Genomic DNA, 19,129 nt, shown 5'->3' on the forward strand with positions numbered 1-19,129 from the left:
CTCATCTGATCCACGTCACACACCCCATGGCACAGGGTGGACCCTCCTGTAACTCAACCAGCCCAAACCCTTAGTCCTGAGACCGGAACCTGGCTCACTTATTAAAGCAGGTTCTCCTTGGCATTCAGTCCCTAAATGAACTTAAGGACAAACAAGCTTACTGTTATGAAATTAAGCATTCTGGAGTAAGCAGCTCCAAAGAAAAAATACAGAGGGTGCAATTGGAAGAGAATGAATAGGCTAGGACCAGCCTCACCAGAAATAAACCACACACACCCCCAGTCCAGTCCTCAAGTACTCAGACACAGACGCTTCTCCTATTGTTCCTCTTGACCCACCAACTCCTCCCTGTCCCCCGTTGAGAAGCAACTGAGGAAGTGCGGGCAGAGGAGGAGGTAAATCATTATCCTGATGATTAAAAACATCTTTAAGCCCTAACCAGTTTGGCTCAATGGATAGAGCGTCAGCCTTCGGACTGAAGGGTCCCGGGTTCGATTCCGGTCAAGGGCATGTACCTTGGTTGCGGGCACATCCCCGGTAGGGGGTGTGCAGGAGGCAGCTGGTAGATGTTTCTCTCTCATCGATGTTTCTAACTCTCTATCCCTCTCCCTTCCTCTCTGTAAAAAAACAATAAAATATATATATATATATTTTTTTACCCCTTGAGGGATGTCCGACTGCCCGTTGGGTGGGATCGGGCCTAAATGGACAGTCGGACATCCCTCTCACAATCCAGGATTGCTGGCTCCCAACCAATAAAATATATTTAAAAAAAAACAAAAAACATCTTCAAGCTTTCAATAATATATGGAGAACTGGAAAGTGTTAGACAGTTTTTTCACAAGCAAACTAGGCTGACCAATGTTATCCAAGTGGCTCTCATGACCAGTCCCTGCCAGCTCGTGGGTGTCATCTTAGGAATGCAAACAGGGGCTGTGCCTGCAGGAATGGCGCCTGGTCACCTGATTCCTGGATGTTTAGCAAGAAACTCCAGGAGACAGAGGAGAACTTGGAAAGCACTAAGGCCACAGCCCACAACCCCAGGGGGTTTACACACAAAGGATGTGGGGTGGGGCCCTGAAGAGGTGGCACTGGGTCTCCATGTGGTTAGAAGAGAACCACCCTGCCCCGTGGCTGCCCTTAAGCCCCTATACCACCGTCCCAGGCAGTCAGTGGCTGTGGGGTGCCTGACAGGAGCAGGCGTGGTGACAGGCACTGTCTTTCCCACTCACACAGGAGCATTTCTGACCTATAAAAAACAACAACAGCCCAGTAGCTCAGCAGCTGAGCGTCGACCTGGAGGTGACAGTTCCATTCCCGGTCAGGGCCCATGCCTGGGTTGTGGGCTTGATCCCCAGTGTGGGGCGTGCAGGAGGCAGCCCGTCAATGATTCTCTCTCATCGATGTTTCTCTCTCTCTCTCCCTTCCTCTCTGAAATTAAAAAAAAAAAATTTCTTTAAAACAGCCCAGATTTCAACTCCCTGAATTTGAATGGGGACACAAAATTAGGGAGAAATGCATCTATTGTGACAATACCAGAAATCAAAAGTAAAGCTCACTACTGAGACAGGGTTTATTTTCTTAAATACTTAGTATCCTCTAAGGGGATACAAGAGAAACTGGGAATTCAAGGCTAAAAGAGAATTGGAGTTTCCTAATTAGAAAAACTGCCCCAAAACTTTGTTTATATCAAGCAATACAAATATTTTCATTAACTCCAAGTCTGGTGGGGAGTTTCCAAGGCATGCTGCAGCCACCAGGCTCTTCGGCCTTCGCACAGCTGCTCTCCAGCACTTTGGTTTCATGTGGTCGGCAGTAACACGTGACTTAGAGATGACGTTTGGGAAGGAAGGGTTTCCATTTCAAGTTTAGTTTGACATCACACTGTAAGATCAGTCCCAAATATGTTGTTCGGTTGGTCTGTTTTGCAGACACAATGAACGATTCCTAGCTTCTAGCTTCTTTTATAAGAAAGGGAGAGACGTTTTATGCATGAACAGGTGGCACAAAGCACGCGGGGTGATCCAGTGGCTGAGAAGCTAAAGACAGAAGCTGTCGAGCCTGGTGCTTTAACTGCACGAGGGCAAAGGGGTTCAGGTCAAAGTCAGTCTGGCAAGTGCATCACAAGGAGGCAGCCGACGCCAGGGCAGATGGCGAGACTCTCTCAGGGGCATCCGTGAGAACTATACGATATGGTCTGGGCAACAGAAACCAGGATTTCTCCGCTGATTGAACATTCCTCAGCAGATGCTTATTAAAGAGGTTTAGGAGGAATTGAAAACATCTCACTGCAACGACCAGCAGGGCTGGCACTTTTCTGTGAGTCTGGAACCGCTGTTTTTGTTGTAGCTGTGACCTGTGTCATTCCCTCCTCAGTGAAGTGATGGGAGGCACACTTCACGTTGCTGCAGCAGAAAGGCCCAGCCAGGTAGGACGGCGCATCCTCTCCCGCGTATGAAAACCACAACGTCCACCACAAAGGATGTGCCAGGCCCCCTCCCGTTCCCCCGGCAGGTGTTTCCCGTGGAACATTTATACCCACGGCCCGAGATGCTGGTAATCCCAGAGAGCACTGGTCCAGTCATTGTTTCACAGGCAGGAAGCTGGAGCATGGGGGTTAACCATGAGGAGAAGGTTAGGGCTTCCCCCCAAAGTCTCCCCAACCAGCCAGCTCAGGCTGTGACGTGCTCACTACTCTACACGATTAAGGACTTTACTTTGGGGGGGGGGGGGGTGTAGGTGGGGGGAGATTTTCCTAAACCGACATGCTTTTAAATGAGTTAAATCTATAAAGCAGGGGTGGGGAACCTTTTTTCTGCCAAGGGCCATCTGGATATTATAGCATCATTCTCAGGCCATTCAAAATTATCAACTTAAAAATTAGCCTGCTATATTTGGTCAAACATTTAATTAACTCATCCCTAATGCCTTGGCAGGGCCAAATGATTTTGAGGGCCTTATACGGCATGCAGACTGGACATTCCCCACCCCTTCTATAAGGGGTCGGTACATTTTTGCTATACAGGTCACATACAGTCTGTCATTTACACACACACACACACACACACACCTTTTCTTATTTTAAAATCATCAAAATTCTCTGATTTCCAAAAATAAAAGACTAGAAAGGGCACAGGGCATAAGGTTCTTCCTATTTGTAATAAATGTAAGTAAATACTCAAAAACATACACACAAAAGACCTGCAAATCCAAGTCACAGTTTGCAAAGATAATGGCACCATCAAAGGGGAGAAAGCCATCCAATTAGGCGTTTTAAATTGGCAAAAATGGCTTTTTGATAATGGTTCATTTTATTTCCCCCCCACTTTTTACAGACTGTGAAAAGGGATTTAAATGCACAATGAGAAGGAATGGGAATCTGGGAGATAATGCATGCTTAAAGGCGGCTATGCAGAATGCCACGTCCAGCCCTACAGATTAAAGTACACGGAGTGCGGGATTAGAGAAGGCTTTAAAGAACGAGGGCAATGGAGCCAGAGAGATGAAAGCAAAAGCACATTTCAGAAGGACCTGAGAAAGGCAAGGGTGAGCTCAGACATTCAGGTAAATAGGTCTGCAGATGCAGGAAATAAGGTTTCCATTTATTGTGCTGTTGAGTGGCTAGGTGGAGGAGGGGAAAGGGAGGCTCTGAATAGAAGGAGAAAAGATGTTCTGTGTAGCCAGTTCCAGAAATCGGGGCTCGGGCGATACACTTAACTGGGGCATTAAATGTGTTAGGCATCTTTTATGCCGTCCCTGCCCGGGAGTGCACTAACGTTTCTTAAACATATTTTCCAACGTAAGGTTTTATAACCATATAACTCACATATATTTACAGAAACCTAGAAAATGGGAAAAGATTTCCTCCCACAAGATCCAATATCATTTTCAGAGACTTCGGAAGGCACTCCCTGAAACGGAAAGCACTTTAAACCATTTTACATCTTACAGGGTCTCCCCAAGTACCCCGCCAGACTGACTGTTCATGCGCATTTTCAAAAAAGGAAGATGAATGTTTCTGAGAAAGCAATTTTCCCAAATATTATTCACATAGTTGTGACTAATTCCCAAACAATATTGCTAAAAGGCAACAAACCCCCAGAATACAGAAAAACCTGGTCAATAGGACAAGTTTAGCCTTTTGTCTTCAAAACTTGGACCAAATGGGCTCTAAACAGAAATCAGTACATACTATCTTCACCGTTTATTCTTAATACTCAGTGTTACAGAACCAAATGCACTTTCTATCCTGAAACAGAGGATGAGGAAACAGACTGGCTTTTGTTTCCTCTGACTGCTGAAGTTTTCCCCAGAAGGCGTGTCATCATTTAGAGTTGCCGAGCTTTAAGAATATAGGAACGCAGAAAAAACCCCACTCCCGAGCCCCGGAGGGGTACCCTTAAAAATAATAAATATGGTTTCTTTAGACGTACTTACTATGTGTTGAGACAGGGTTTCAGACTCTTCATATCTATGCCTTCCTATCCTCCCAACCACCCCATGCCGTAGGTGCTAGCCTTGTGCCCCTCCTTCAGTAAGGAAACTGAGGCCCAGAAAGCATCCAGTACCTTGCCCGAGGACCCTGGCGCATGGCAGAGTCGAACTTGAACCCAGGCAGTCCCATCCGGAGTCCATTCTCTCCTCTCTCTCTCAGTAACGCTGCCCTGCGAAAAGGCGACTGACACAGGCCGTTCACCATTACGTCGTTCATATATTTAATAGGGAAAACCAAAAATAGTGTATGTAGGTCTACACGCAGTACTGGGCCACGGAGGGAAGAAGCTGTTCCCTCATCTGTTCTCACTTCTCGTGCTGGCTGCTTAATTAGCCCCACAGGCTCCTGGAACGCTCCCCTTGGGAGGCGCCCAGGCCCCGCAATCGTTAATTTCCTTTCAGTCGCACCTTATGCTGTTACCATACAAGCGAAGTGGATCCCAGATAGATGTTTAGTCATCGAGCACCCCAAATAGTTTCTCCTCGTCTCACTGTGTACTGTAATTTGTTAACTCTTGCCGTCTTCGGGGCCTGCCGCCTCTGCCCGGGTGAAGGCAGCGAATGCCACTCCCGACACACAGGACAAAGCATCCTGCCACTCTGCCTGGCCCAGGGGGAAGGAAGCAGGGAGGCAGCAACCTGCAGGATTCATCTTAAACAGGCGTGGAATTCATTACTCTACGTTTCCTTGTCAGGGGTGTTTGATACCCGGGTCCTGTGGGACCCGCCAGGCCTGCTGCTCCCACACATGAGGAGCTCCCCGAGGGCACAGAAGGAAGCCCGCGCCCTTCCAGGGAGGCTGTCCCGATGGGTCTGGGGTACGGCTCAGGCCTGGTCCTCGAAGCTCCCCGGGGGATGCTCATGTGCTGCTGGGGTGGATAACCACGGACTCAAGAAGGTGGTCAGAAAGATGTGTGTTCCGATCACAAGACAAAGAGGTGGGAGAGGTGCCCAAGGAAAGGAACTTGAGGGAATCCTCAACCATCCGAGGATTAAAATAAAGCTTCCATTATTCGAGCGGCACATTCCTGGAGTGCATGGAAGTATTTCCGTGAGTGTATCTGTATGCATACACACGCTATGTTTATATATAAATATATGTAAACGTTCACACGGGCACATGCAGGGAGGGTTCTAGAAGGGCACACAGGGGAACCGGTGGCTGCCTTTGGGAACAGGAACTGACCAACTGGGAGCGTGCATGAAGGTGTGCGCTTTTCTGTGGTTGACATCTTTTCTATGTGCACCCACTGCCTATGAATATTTTAGATTTACCTGGGATTGAGCCATGTGTAGATGTGAAGATGTTAAGCCTAAATGGGTGAAATGAAGTTCTATTCCACACAGACTGTGATCTGATGAGACCTCTGCTCTTTCAATGAAAAGCCAAAACCCCTCCCCCCAAAACAAAAAGTGGCGGGAGATTGAGACAACAGTTCATTAGTGAAAGGAAAAGAAATATCTTCTTGAAAACTCAAAGAAAGAAGACTGAGGAGAAATTCGGTAAACTGCATGGCACCTTCAGTAGAATATAGGGCAACATGGCCTCCATATCTTCCCTATGGTGTTTCCTTTTGGATTACTTTATCTAGAGGTTAGACTACGATTAAAGAGGAGGAAAGAAAAGGCAATAGCTAAGTTAGGATCCACATTTCAGGCATAAAGAGTAGAATTAACACTACAGAACGTCCTCAGTGCCCTAGCCGGTTTGGCTCAGTGGATAGAGCATCAGCAGACTGAAGGGTCCTTGGTTTGATTCTGGTCAAGGGCACATGCCTGGATTGCGGGCTCCATCCCAGTAAGGAGCATGCAGGAGGCAGCTGATCAATGATTCTCTCTCATCATTGATGTTTCTATCTCTCTCTCCCTCTCCCTTCCCCTCTGAAATCAATAAAAATATGTATTTTTTAAAAGTCCTCAGTGATGAACAAGCTTGAGAAGGTCTCCCCAGGGTGCTGAGAAAGGGTCCAACATATTCATCATGTGAGAAAAGATTATAAATATGGAAAGCAAAAGGTGTTTCTGAGAAGAAATAAGGATATAAGTTAATTTTTAAAACTCAAAGAAAAGAAAAACAATCTTTTTTGAATTGGGTTTTGCAGATATAAAAGGACCCACCATGCTGTAGGCTGTTTCCCTAAAGGGAGACCCACACCTGGACTCACCCTGGCAAAACCTGATGGTTTAAGAAAAAATTATCACAAGCATCCAGGTAAGTATATCGTTTTTAAAAAATTAATGGGCTACGAAACCACAGAGCCTTCCAAAGGAATCACCCAACTAACCACCCTCAGACTTTTTGCATTAGCTCCTAGGGCTGCTGTGTCTGAGACGACAGGAATGTACCCTGAAGCCTCTATGTCCAAAACCAAGTTGTTGGCAGGGTTCATGCTCTCTGTGAAGGCTCTAGGGGAGAATCCGGCCATGCCTTTATCTTAGTTTCTGGTGGTCAGTCTCTGCTTCCACCATCACGGGAATTCTTCTCTGCTAAGGAAGTCAGTCATAACGCATTAGGGCTCACCCTATCCCGGTAGGAGTGCATCTACATCTACAAAGACCCTACTTCCAAATAAGGTCACTTTCACAGGTACTGAGGGTTGGGACCTCAAAGTTATCTTTTTTTGGAGGACACAGTTCCACCCTCAATACTTCTCCAACACCAAAAGTCAGAAGTCAAAAACAACAACAACAACAACAAAAACACACACACACACACAAAAAAAAACCCCAAAACAAAAACACCTATGAAACTTGAGGGAGCAAACAGCATGATCCAACCATGTAAAACCGAACCAAGTTTTCTATTAACTGCCATACCAACTGAAAAACATTCTCAGATACTCAAAGTCTCAGAAAACGCATGCTCTACTTAATCCTTCTTGAGAAAAATGTTACCTACGAATCTCACTTAATTACTCCACAGTGGGGACATTATGATTTTAAAAAGAAGCAGTAAACTATAACCCAAGCCCAGCCTTCAAATGCTTCCCTCAACTGTCCCCTTCTGCCTCCACTCCCTCCTCATGCAGGAAGAGTGTTTTCCGAACAATAGCCTTCACCCCATAGTGCAGAAAGGGCCTCTTACTTTATCTGGTGACCTCTTCAAACAACAGCGCCCAGTGCCAGAGCTTGCTAACAATGGCTAACGTTTCTCACGTGACTGTGACACTGGGCAGAGAAAGCTCTCTTCGCCCCCACTCCCCCCAACCAAGCAGAGTAACGCACCACAGGGACCGTTCCCATTGCCGAGGAACTGAAATTACACAAAAGAAGAGTCTGAGTTTACCATAGGGTCACCGTTTTTTAAAACACATGGAATAAACCTTTAAAGCCAGTATGCACAGTTTTGTATAGGCCAGTGATGGGCAACCTTTTGAGCTTGGTGTTTCAAACTTCACCAAAAAACTGAGCATAACTTGGGTAGTGTGTCACTTTGAGGAAAAAACATTATTTCGCGATATTTATAGTTTAAATAACATAAATGTTTCATCCTCGGCATGCGGCCGCCTCAGCGGCCGCGTGTCATCAGAAATGGCACTGACACGCGTGTCAGAGGTTCGCCATCACTGGTATAGGCCTTATGAAGAAAACGTGAAAATAACATGCAACACAAAAACTGAAGAGGAATTTCGATAAAATGTAGGTGGTGGGGATTCTTAAGAGGGTGGAAAAGTATCAATGTGTTTTCTCCTCCCCTTTTCTTTTACATTTTAAGGTTGAACTATGTTCTGAGATTTTTATAATGAGAATGTTTTATAAAACACTTTATTTTCCATTAAACATTTATTTGAAACATAAATTTCCTTTTAACTCCCAGAGGTTTTGCAACAAGCACCCCCTCCACCCACCCCCCACCACCCACCCCCACACAGACCTGTCTATCAAGGTCCTGCTCCGAGTCTCCTCCCCGGGAAGGAGGGCTCACTTTTTCAGAGCCAGGCACCTCTGACTATGCCTCCTGGTTTTACTCAGTCTACCTGGCTCAGACGTGCCCTGGTCCATCTAGCCCACCTGTCCATAGCCATCTCTCCCCCAGTCTCACGGATGTCAGACGTCTATGTCATTGATTGCTCTCATGGTGAAGTTCTGGACTGGCTTCCTCCTACAGCACCATGTGGTCCAAGGCCAGGGTCCTTACTACTGTATGTACTTCCAAGTCATTAAAAGGAACCTCGCTGACCTGGCTCTGTCTACACTGACTTCTCTGCTTTTCACTTCCAGGCTCCAACCAATAAATCCTTCTCTTAACATTAAACTTTTCCCCAAACCACCACCTGAATATACCCTTTTAATTTAGGACATAGAAAACTCTTTTTCCATATAACCTTCTGGGGGTGAGGGGAGAAGAGTGACGTGAGGAATGATGAGGGTGGGACCCCCAGGCTACACAGCTCACCTCTATGTGAGTGATGTCCCGGGCAGTGCAATGAGGCAGCCCTGGGGACCGCAACGACACACTGTACACCCGATTCCCAAAGCTATCCTGCATCTCGGTTCCACACCCAGGCCCACTACGACTGCTGGAGAACACGTGCCCTGAACTTCACATTAAGTGAGTACGCAAGTAACACAAAGGATGTATAATGAGCTCTGTTTTAACTATATATCTAACTAGAGGCCCGGTGAATGAAAATTCATGCACTGGAGTGGGGGCATCCCTCAGCCCGGCCTGCCCCCTCTCACAGTCCGGGAGCCCTCAGGGGCTGGAGGCAACCCGGCAATCAGGGGAAGGCGACGCCCCCATCACACCTCTGCTGCTGCCACTGCCGGCAGCGCAAGCCTTGGCCGGCCCTGGTTACCTGAGCCTCGGTGGCCTTGGGCGGCTGGACAGCCGCCATCCGAGGCTTGTCTGTGCCTTGGGCTGGCCTTGTGCGGCTGGGGGGCTGAGGGGACTGGGGGACTCCGGAGGCAGGTGCGTAGAGCGGCCAGACCCGCCTGGGGGCGGGCCCAGCCGTGCCGTACGCCTGCCGCCCCTGTGGGGCTGAGGGAACCGGGCACCACCATCTTGTGGCTGGGGCGCCGCCATCTTTGAGGGTGTGGCATTCAATTAGCATATTCCTCCTTATTGTCTGTGGGCACTGCCATCTTTGTGAGGGCATGATGGTCAATTAGCATATTCCCTCTTTATTAGATAGGATGCTCATTGAATGTGTCTGCCCTAATGATGAGAATGGTTAAGCTGGCAGTATTAAGACTTTACTTTGTGCCCAGGTCAGTGTGGATCAGTGGCTGAGCATCGACCTATGAACTAGGAGGTCACAATTCGATCCCCAGACATGGCACATACCCAGGTTGTGGGTTTGATCCCCAGTGGGAAGGCAGCTAATGAATGATTCTCTCTCATCACTGATGTTGCTATCTCTCTCTCTCTCCCTTCCTGTCTTTCTGTCCTTCTTCCTCCTCTCTGAAATCAATAAAAATACGTATTTTTAAAAAAGACTTTACTCTGTGTACCAGACACCTTGCTAAGTACTTTATATACATTAGCTTATTCATACATCCTACCCCATTTAAAGTAAATGCTGCCATTGCCCTCTTGTTACAGATGAGGATACCATGGCTGAGAGAGGCTAAGCTATCTAGACTCCTGCAGCCTATAAGTGAAAAGTCCAGGTTTGAACCCAGGCCGTCAGAATTTCTAATCATGGAATCACATTGGTCTGCCTCCCCACACCATGTGGATTCCTTAACCAAGGTGGACACCAAGCTCAGAGTACTGTTTGGTGCTTAAGAAATTTTGACTATCATCTACAGATCATTTAGCAAGTCATGTTTCTCTGAATGATACTCATCAGGAACATTCTGTCATATTGGACACGCTGACATTTTGGGGGTGGAAAAATAAGTGGAGGGAAATGGCTTTTAGAACAATACCGTAACCAGTACACCACCCCCTCACTAACTACGCAAATCCACACACTGGCAGTCCCGTCAGCAAAGCTGGCTGCCAACAGGCCTTCTTACAAGAGAAAGAGAGAATAAAAGGGAGCTGCTGCCATTTATTGTATTTCAACTCCTTACAAGGAAAATGGGGTCTATAAACATTTGGGGAAAAACGCCTCAAAGTTTCTAGGCAGCGTTTAAAGTTTCTTCCCCACAAAAACACATTAAAAATGCAATACAACCAATTCTAGAAAGAAGCAGCCTAAATCCATTGTGTACATGTGGCTGTTTCACAAGATCCTTTTCAGGCCTGCATTGCGGAGGCAGGGAGTGGGGAGAGAATGATATGACTATACTTTCTGCCTCTGTCATTTTATTTGCTGTATTTCTCCTCCAGCATCACCACCACAAATAAAAATAAACCACTGCTCAGTTGCTGAAACAGCAGCCTCAATGACATACCGGGTAAGATATCTTAGCAACAATGTCAATATTGTCTCACCACAGCTGACCGTATTAACATTCCACTCTAATTGTGATTTCTCAAATATAAAGCGGAATGCGAGCTACTCGCTTCATTCATTCTCTGAATTTCACTCTGGGAAAATCGCCCTCTAATATTTTCCATGCAGTTGCATGGGAAGTAAACATCACAATGGTATTCAATAGCTATTAGTTTTCGTGTGTCTAACTTGCGAGTGTGACAATAAGCCAATGTTGATGAGGAACCAGCACAAACACAAGAACCGAATAAAACAGACTGACAAACTACTTTGATCAAATAGCGTCCCTCGTTATTGCGGTAATGGAATCCTTTCACTCATCTGCTTGGACATCTATATTTGAAATTCATCTTTCCAGGCTGCCAAGAACAGGGTTGACTAGGTAAAGGGGGGAGCTCTTTCCCCTGAGCGTTCTCAACGTCACACATACACACCCCTCTGCCATGGCTGGCTGGGGCTGGCCCTGCATGCACACAGGAACGAAGAGCACGCCAGAGACTCCCAAAACTGGCTACTCATTCAGAAACCATTTTAAACAATACAGAAGCGTGGGCCCCCCTGCTGGTGAGTGAGTCAGGAGGCCTGATGGGAATTTTGAGTCACAGTAGCTCCAGTGAACCGGCCAGGTTTCGGAATCGCCAGACAACTACTAGAGCCAGTGCTCGCAAAGCTGAGGCAAAGAACACAACACCTGTCATGCACACACACTCAGTGCAGAACTCTGCTAAGGAGTCCTGTACTCAGGGCTCACATTCCCCCCCCGCCCCCCCCGCCCCCCCCCCCCCGCCCCAGTAAACACGTGCCCTCCTGGACTGTTTACAGCAACTGTCCCTCAGCACTCCGCTAAGACCCGGCTGGCTGTCCCTGCAGCCTCTGGGCCATCTGCAGCAGCTGAAGTGGCCAGGGTCACGTGTGCCACACATACAGGGAAACGAACGAAATAAAGTTAAGACGCCACCATTTACTAAGGCCTGGGAAGGAGGGCCAAGGGGTGGAAAAGCAAAGAAGCCAAAATGGTACAGAAATGACCATTAATTATAATAAGAGCAAACATTTATAAAACGTTTGCTATAATCCAGGCACTGTTCTAAGTACTTTGTACCTCACTGAATCCTCAAGACAACCAACAATCCTAGGAAGTCGATACTGTTAGCATCCCCATTTTACAGATGCAAAAACTGAAACAGTGAGATGAAGCAACCTGACCTAGAACTTGAACCTAGGCAACCTGGCTGCTGCACTGCCCTGCACACAGGCTTTGGAGACAGAGCGACAAACGGTTCAAATCCTGGCTCTGCCACTTGGTACCTGTGTAGTCTTAAGCTAGTTCTTTAACCTCTATAGATAAGCTATTGACTGTGTGAGGTAACTGTTCCTAAGTATTTAACATGGTATCTGATGCACAGTAAACACTCCAAGAGTAACTTTTACTAGTACTGCCATATTTTCTCCCAGGGGACCCACTTCCCGGTGAATCCAACTTTTAACTATCAAAAAAAAACCCAAAAGAAATTTAAATATTTGTATATTTTATTTCCTTGATTAATGGGCATTTTACAAAACCAAGGATACCATGTGGTAAAGGCAAAACAAATAAATTCCTTACATTATCAACAATATCATGCCTAAAGTTTAAAAAAACAAAAACCTTCATTTCATTTGACCTGTATGATTACTAACTTACACAGAGATTGATTATTACCTTCATTTTATAAGGCAAGAAAACTGAAGTTCAGAAAATGAAACGACTTGTTTAAAGAGAACTAGTGGGTATGTTCAAACTGGCCTCTTACTAAATTTTCTAAAGGCAAACCAGCAGAGTGCTTATTCATGTTTAAGATGCTGCTTCCATAAACCAGAGCGATTTGGGGTACTATTTGGGGAGTCCAGTAACCATGGTAACAATTTCATGGATGGAGGGAGAGAAACTCCAGAATTCCTAATCTTCAGAATCTTAGAGCTAAGGACTCAGAGCTCTAAGAGGTTTAATCAGATTAGCAGCGCCGAGACTCTCACACAGCGGGGACAGAAAGCTGACCCCCCTGAAATAATGATCTGTAACCTCTCAGTCAGTTTTCAACATTGAACTTACAGAATTAAAACAGAATCCTTCACTTAATTCTGCCAAAAATCAGGGATACCTTCAATGACATTTTTTAAGGTTTGATAACTCAAAATTAAACATGACATGCTTGAAAAGTAAGTTAAATGAACAGGCAGGACAGAGAAATTCAAGTCTTTACTTTTGACAAATACTTATATATCAAACACTAGCTGCCAAGCATGGATTGGAGCACTTGATAAATATTAACTCATTTGATCTTCAGAAGTGACCCAGGAGTAATTTACTCAGGTTGACACAGCTGGTAAGATGTGGAGAGTCCATCTACAAGTTCAGGCAGGACGGTTTCAAATGACCAGTAAACATAAAAAAAATGTGTTTGAATTCATTCTAAAGAACTGCATAATTAAAACAATGAGATACAATTTTTCCCTATCACACTGGCAACGATGAAATAGTTTGATTATAACCATGGTAAACATGTGAATAAACAAACATTCTCACATACAAAAGGTGGAATAGTAATTTAATGCCCCCTTTTTGAAGGGCAATTGGACAAAATCTAGGAAAATTATAAATGAACACATTTGTTGACCACCAGTTTTCTTACAACTATTCTCATGAAAGCAAAGGCAGTGTATACAAAGGGATTCACTGTAGTACTGATTGTAATGATGACAACAAAAAAGCTACAATCATTAATGGGGAAATAAATTATAAAATATTTGTCCAATATAATACTGAGCAACTTTTTAAAAACCTATATATTAGTATATGCTAACATAAAAAAAGTCTAAACATGCATTCAATCAACACAGTAATTTGCAAAATAAAACACATTGTAAGGTCTATGTGGGTTTTCTTAAGGATCTATACTTGTATGTGTATCTGTGTACATATACAGGGTGGGGCAGAAGTAGGTTTATAGTAGTATCCACTTTCAAATACAATAATCTATAATAATAAAAGGGTAATATGCTAATTAGACCAGACGTCCTTCCGGATGAAGCCGCAGTAGCGGGGGCTGAGCCCCTTGCACAAATTCCATGCATCAGGCCTCTAGTAAGTAATAATATAAGAATAAACTGTTTCACGTACTCACAAATGTAAACCTACAAAACTGTTTATTCTTGTTTTATTTATTAATTATTGTATTTGAAAGTGGATACAACTATGAGCCTGCTTTTGCCCCACCCTGAAAGATCAAATAAGATATCATTAACATGAACTGCCTTTGGAAAGTGAAAGGAAAAGCAGAAAAGAAATGGAGATGGTGTCTTTACTTTAAATATTATTGCATTGCTCTTTTTTAATATATATATTTTTTATTGATTTCAGAGAGGAAGGGAGAGATAGAAACATCAATAATGAGAGAGAATCATTGATCGACTGCCTCCTGCATGCCCCCAACTGGGGATCGAGCCCAGATCCCGGGCATGTGCCCTTGACCGGAATCAAACCCAGGACCCTTCAGTCCATAGGCTGATGCTCTATCCACTAAGCCAAATGGGCCACGGCTGCATTGCTCTTTTTAATTTAACTATTACAGGTATGGTATCTGAATGGCTTTACCAAAAAAATAGGATGGATTTATAATAGTCTCAAGGACACCAAACAAAAATGGGCTTTAAGATACAGAAAAAGAACTAGAGATATTACTCAAAGTGACGGAGTCTAGATTAAGACCTTCCTTGTAAGCATTTCAGAAATCATTTTTCCAGTGAAGGGGGAAAAAAAAAGCACTTCTGGGGAGGGGGCAGGGAGAGAACAACAACAAAACATCAAAATAAATATCCCTGGAGAGAGAAATTATAAATATAAAGGAAATCTACTGTCTCCTACTTTAAGGATCACTCAGTACTAGAAATAAAAATAAGGAAGCCAACCAGAGACACAGCAGAAACTGAACGAGTCTAGAATCAAAAACTACACTTCGATCCCAACTTTACTTTAGCTGCATGACCCGAGGCAGTGGCTCAATGCCTCTTTTCCAAATATTCCTCAAAAAGATGAAGATACTGAACTCCATTTCTAAAACCCTTCTAAATCTAAAACCTTTTATTGTATTGCTTTATCTTAGCTTAAAATAATTCCTACCCATAAGAATATGAAAATATAAGCCGTGGGTAAAAATCTGTACACTTAAAAATACGGTACCCAAGGCCTTGGCTGGTGTGGCTCAGTTGGTTGGCCGTCACCCTATGCACCAAAAGGTTGCCAGTTCGAGTCCTATTAGGGCACATGCCCAGATTATGGGCTCCCTCCCCAATAGGGGTTGTGCAGGAGACAGCTGATCAATGTTTTCCTTTCTCTCTCTCTCTCTCAAGTTAATAAAAACATTTTTTTAAAAAAAAATTCTCTCTTTAAAAAATACATGTAATTGAGATGCTTAACTGTCTGGAACTAGCCCTGCCTTCAGTCAGGAACTTGCCAGGAGCCACTTCCAGCACAGCCAGGGGGCAGGAAGCACTGAGTCCTTCTGACGGTGCTCAGAGGCAGGATGCTCTCAAACGCTGTGGAGAACCGGACACCTCGTTTGGATTTGTTTTATGCTTCTATCCTGGTTTCTCGATAAAATAAATGTCTAAATATAAGCAGGCAGACTAGAAGATCTCAACCCTCAGCACAAGCACAATTTCAAAAATGCAGGACGCACTTCTACCCATTTAAGCCAGGCAGCTTCACTATGAACACCTTAATGAAAATTCCTGTGTGCGTGACTTTATAAGGAAGCCCACGACCACACAACACTAGGGAAAGGGAAGAAGAGCCTCATAGGTTCCCAACAGAAAAAAATGTACAAGGACATAGACGATCATTGAAGAGAATATGTAAATGGGCACTCGATAGTCAAAGAAAAGAGGTCTGTCCATCTCAAAGAAATGTGAATGAAAAACAAATACAATGTGAACTAAAAACAAATACATGTTTTAACCTATAAAATTAACAAAGATTGCAATCCACAAATGCCCAATACTAGCAGGAGCCATGCAAGCAGGCATGCTCACACACTGCTTACACAGGCAGCGACCAATACAATCCTAGGAAACAGTTTGGCAAGAGGTATGATGAGCTTCTGAAAAGTTTGTTTCCTTTCACTATTAATTCCTTGCCTATAAATATTCTGCTAAAATAATCAGATTTGTACAAAGATATTTATGTTGCATATTTTTTAATGAATGAGAAAAACATGGAAACAATTAAAATGCACCCAAACAAAATCATGGTATATTGGTACAATAAAGTATTAGATATTTTTCAAAGACATTAAAAAGGATAAGCAAAAGATAAAAGACTATCTTCGGTTTCCGTTTTGTTTTTTACTCCTAGCAGTATTTTCCACATTTTCTCCAGTGTGCACGTACTACACTGGGCATTGATTCAAAGATCCATATATATTCTCACTTTAACTTTTCCCAAACCAAAATGTATCTAATAGTTGATGGCATACGAGAATCGCTATCGGCCAGGTAGCGGCTGCAATGGGGCGGTCACTGACTGTGCGAAGCCAGGTTATCACATCTGGTGGAGTAACTAGACAACTGTAACCCCTTTCAGGTTTCAGTCAATAAGCCACTTAAGGTCCACTCCGGAAAGAATAAGAACCTGGAGGTTATCGGGAAGCCTTCCATTAAAGCCTCCTTTTGAAATCTTCAAAGGATGGCATCAAACTGGCAGAATGGACGTCTACAGCTTGGAAGAGCGTCCAGGAGAAAACAGGGAAGACCTCAGGAAACACTGCAGCACCAGTGCCCTCGCCGGCAGAAGGTGCAGTGTGGGGAATGGATGTTGATCACTAGGTATAGAAAAGATTTAGAAGAATAGGTTTCTGAAAATAAATTTAAAATACCTCAACCAACTTATTTCATTTACATTTTCCTTCTGTTTTATGAAAAAAAAATTTGAGATACGTAGGAAAAAAGGAAATCTTCAGTAATATACAAGACATGTTAAGTAATAAAGTATTGTCAGTTTAATTGACAGTTATATCTTCCTTCGTAGTACATAAAATGGTGTGTTTTATAATCAATGAAATAAGGTATTACATTTATAATGAGAATAATAAAGACAAGTGCTATGGGCCAAATTGTGTGTGCCTCCCCACCCCCACCCCCATTCCTATGTTGAAGCCCTACCCCTCAATGCGATGGTATTAGGCATAGGGCCTTTGGGAGGGAATTAGGTTTAAATGAAGTCATGAGGGCGAGATTAGTGTCCTTATAAGAAACATCAGAGAGCCCGCTGTCTCTCTCTGCCCGTGAGGACACAGGGAGAAGGAAGCTTTCTGCAAGGACCTTCATCAGAAGCCACCTGTGCTGACGCCCTCATTTCAAACCTCCATGCTCCACGACTGTGAGAAAACAAATCTCTGTGTGTAAGGCACTCACTCTATGGTGTTTTTTATGGCAGCGTGAACTAAAACAAAAATCGAAATATTTTTAAGATCTGGTACTTGAAAAAAACATTTTCAACATTAACTCTGAAGTTACTCAGAAAATTTGCTTACAGTTGGGTGGGAACAAACCAACCCTTACAAAAACATAAAGCATTAAAAAACATATAAGCTTTAAATTTTGAGACCTGAAGTAAAAACGCAACCCTCAGCATGTCGGCAGTGTTCAGGTGGCTCTCTCCCATCCTTAACCTGGAGTTTGCATCTGGGCTCTCAGCCTCTGCTACAAGCCAGTCCATGGTCTAAAAAAACTCCAGACAAGTGCCCAAACCATTACAGCCACCTACATGCACGTCCTGTATCAGAAACATACTCACTCCATCATCTGTGCTTTGGGACTGGCTCAGGGCACACAGAGTCTCATCATGTACCAACTAGCAGTTTGCTGTCCCCAAACTTTCTTAAAAATGGTCAACTCTCTGACACAAATAAACTATAAGGGAGTAAAGAATTAAAAATCAGCTACTCAGGTCCTGTTTGTTTTTTTCCCCCTAAGATAGTGCTGTGGTCCCAGAACATAGGACAAGAATCTGAGTCTATGTTGGTAGCTTTGATGGCGGATGTGTCATAACTGGCCTGCCACCAAAGGGGAGAGAATGTGGGGGAAGGAGAGCAGAGAGACACAGATCCCACTTTCTGACTCCATGGTTTCAGATGTGGAAAAGGGTCTCTCAGTTTAATGCTCTACCCCATGGCTAGGGCTACCCAACTCATTACCCATATGGCCATCCTACTGGACAAGTGCAAGGCTAATGCCCTCATCAATGACCATTCAGAGGAATAATAAAAGCAGATCATCCTCCATGGAGAAAATAAGTCAATCTAGGTAAAAATCTTCGGTAGACCACCTCCCCTCTCAGAAACTATACTTGCCAGTGGATTCTACGAAATCAAGTGTTTTACATTTCTGTAAAATAGAAATAAAACCATGGAATTCCCCTTCAAGGAAATGAAAATAGGTCACATGAAAATTCCAATTGCGAGTTTTTTTTTATGGGAATTAAGAAGCTACCCATGACAAAGCTCTTTGAAAACTAGGTCTAATGAATGAGAAAAACATGGAAACAATACAAACTACAAACTACAACCATTGTTTTTTGTTGCTTTTTTTTTTTTACAGGAAAGCAGCATTAATGAAAAAAAATTATTTGTGAACATTAGATTTGACTGAAAAATGAACTCTGAATTGTTCATTTATATTTCCCTGTTAAGTTGCATTTCCTATTGCATTTACAAATATACATACAAAACCGTATCCAAGTAAGTAAGGGTTGTTTCAGAGTTTTGCCACATCCTCTATGATGACTTGGATAGGCTGTGACTTGCTGGAGGTCTTCTTGGTCATAAAAGGTGGAAGATCCAGGGTGAGCCTTGCTTTCACCTTCTTCTCGGTCCAGAGCTTTCTCTAATTATGTCTATCATAGGAAACAGGCAGCACAGGAAGGAGCAGTTTGGGCCATTATGTGTAGGTGTCTGACACCTGATAAATGCCCAGGAAGTACTGGCTCCCTCCCTTCTCTCTTTCACCCTTCAGATTTCCCTCAAGCCTGTGGGGAAGCTACAAACAGAACAGGGACAGGTGCTTCCACATATAAAGACCTTCATTAACTAAAAATGTGTTGAGATGAAACACCCCAGAAACTTTATAAACTGTACTTTGAAATCTATTGTTAAAGCTGCTCTCTGGCTCCTGAAATCCCTTGAGCAAGGGAAAAACAGGCCTTTTCGTTTAAC

At 44.0% G+C, this 19,129-nt stretch overlaps 1 protein-coding gene across 4 annotated transcripts in view; it reads right to left on the reverse strand.

The window, feature by feature from the left end:
* The window catches only part of TANC1 (tetratricopeptide repeat, ankyrin repeat and coiled-coil containing 1), a 177,315-nt gene that overhangs the window by 129,789 nt on the left and 28,397 nt on the right, over positions 1 to 19,129 (reverse strand). The window lies entirely within an intron of this gene.

The sequence above is a fragment of the Cnephaeus nilssonii genome, assembly GCF_951640355.1.
Source record: "Cnephaeus nilssonii genome assembly, chromosome: 10".
Lineage (NCBI taxonomy): Eukaryota > Metazoa > Chordata > Mammalia > Chiroptera > Vespertilionidae > Cnephaeus > Cnephaeus nilssonii.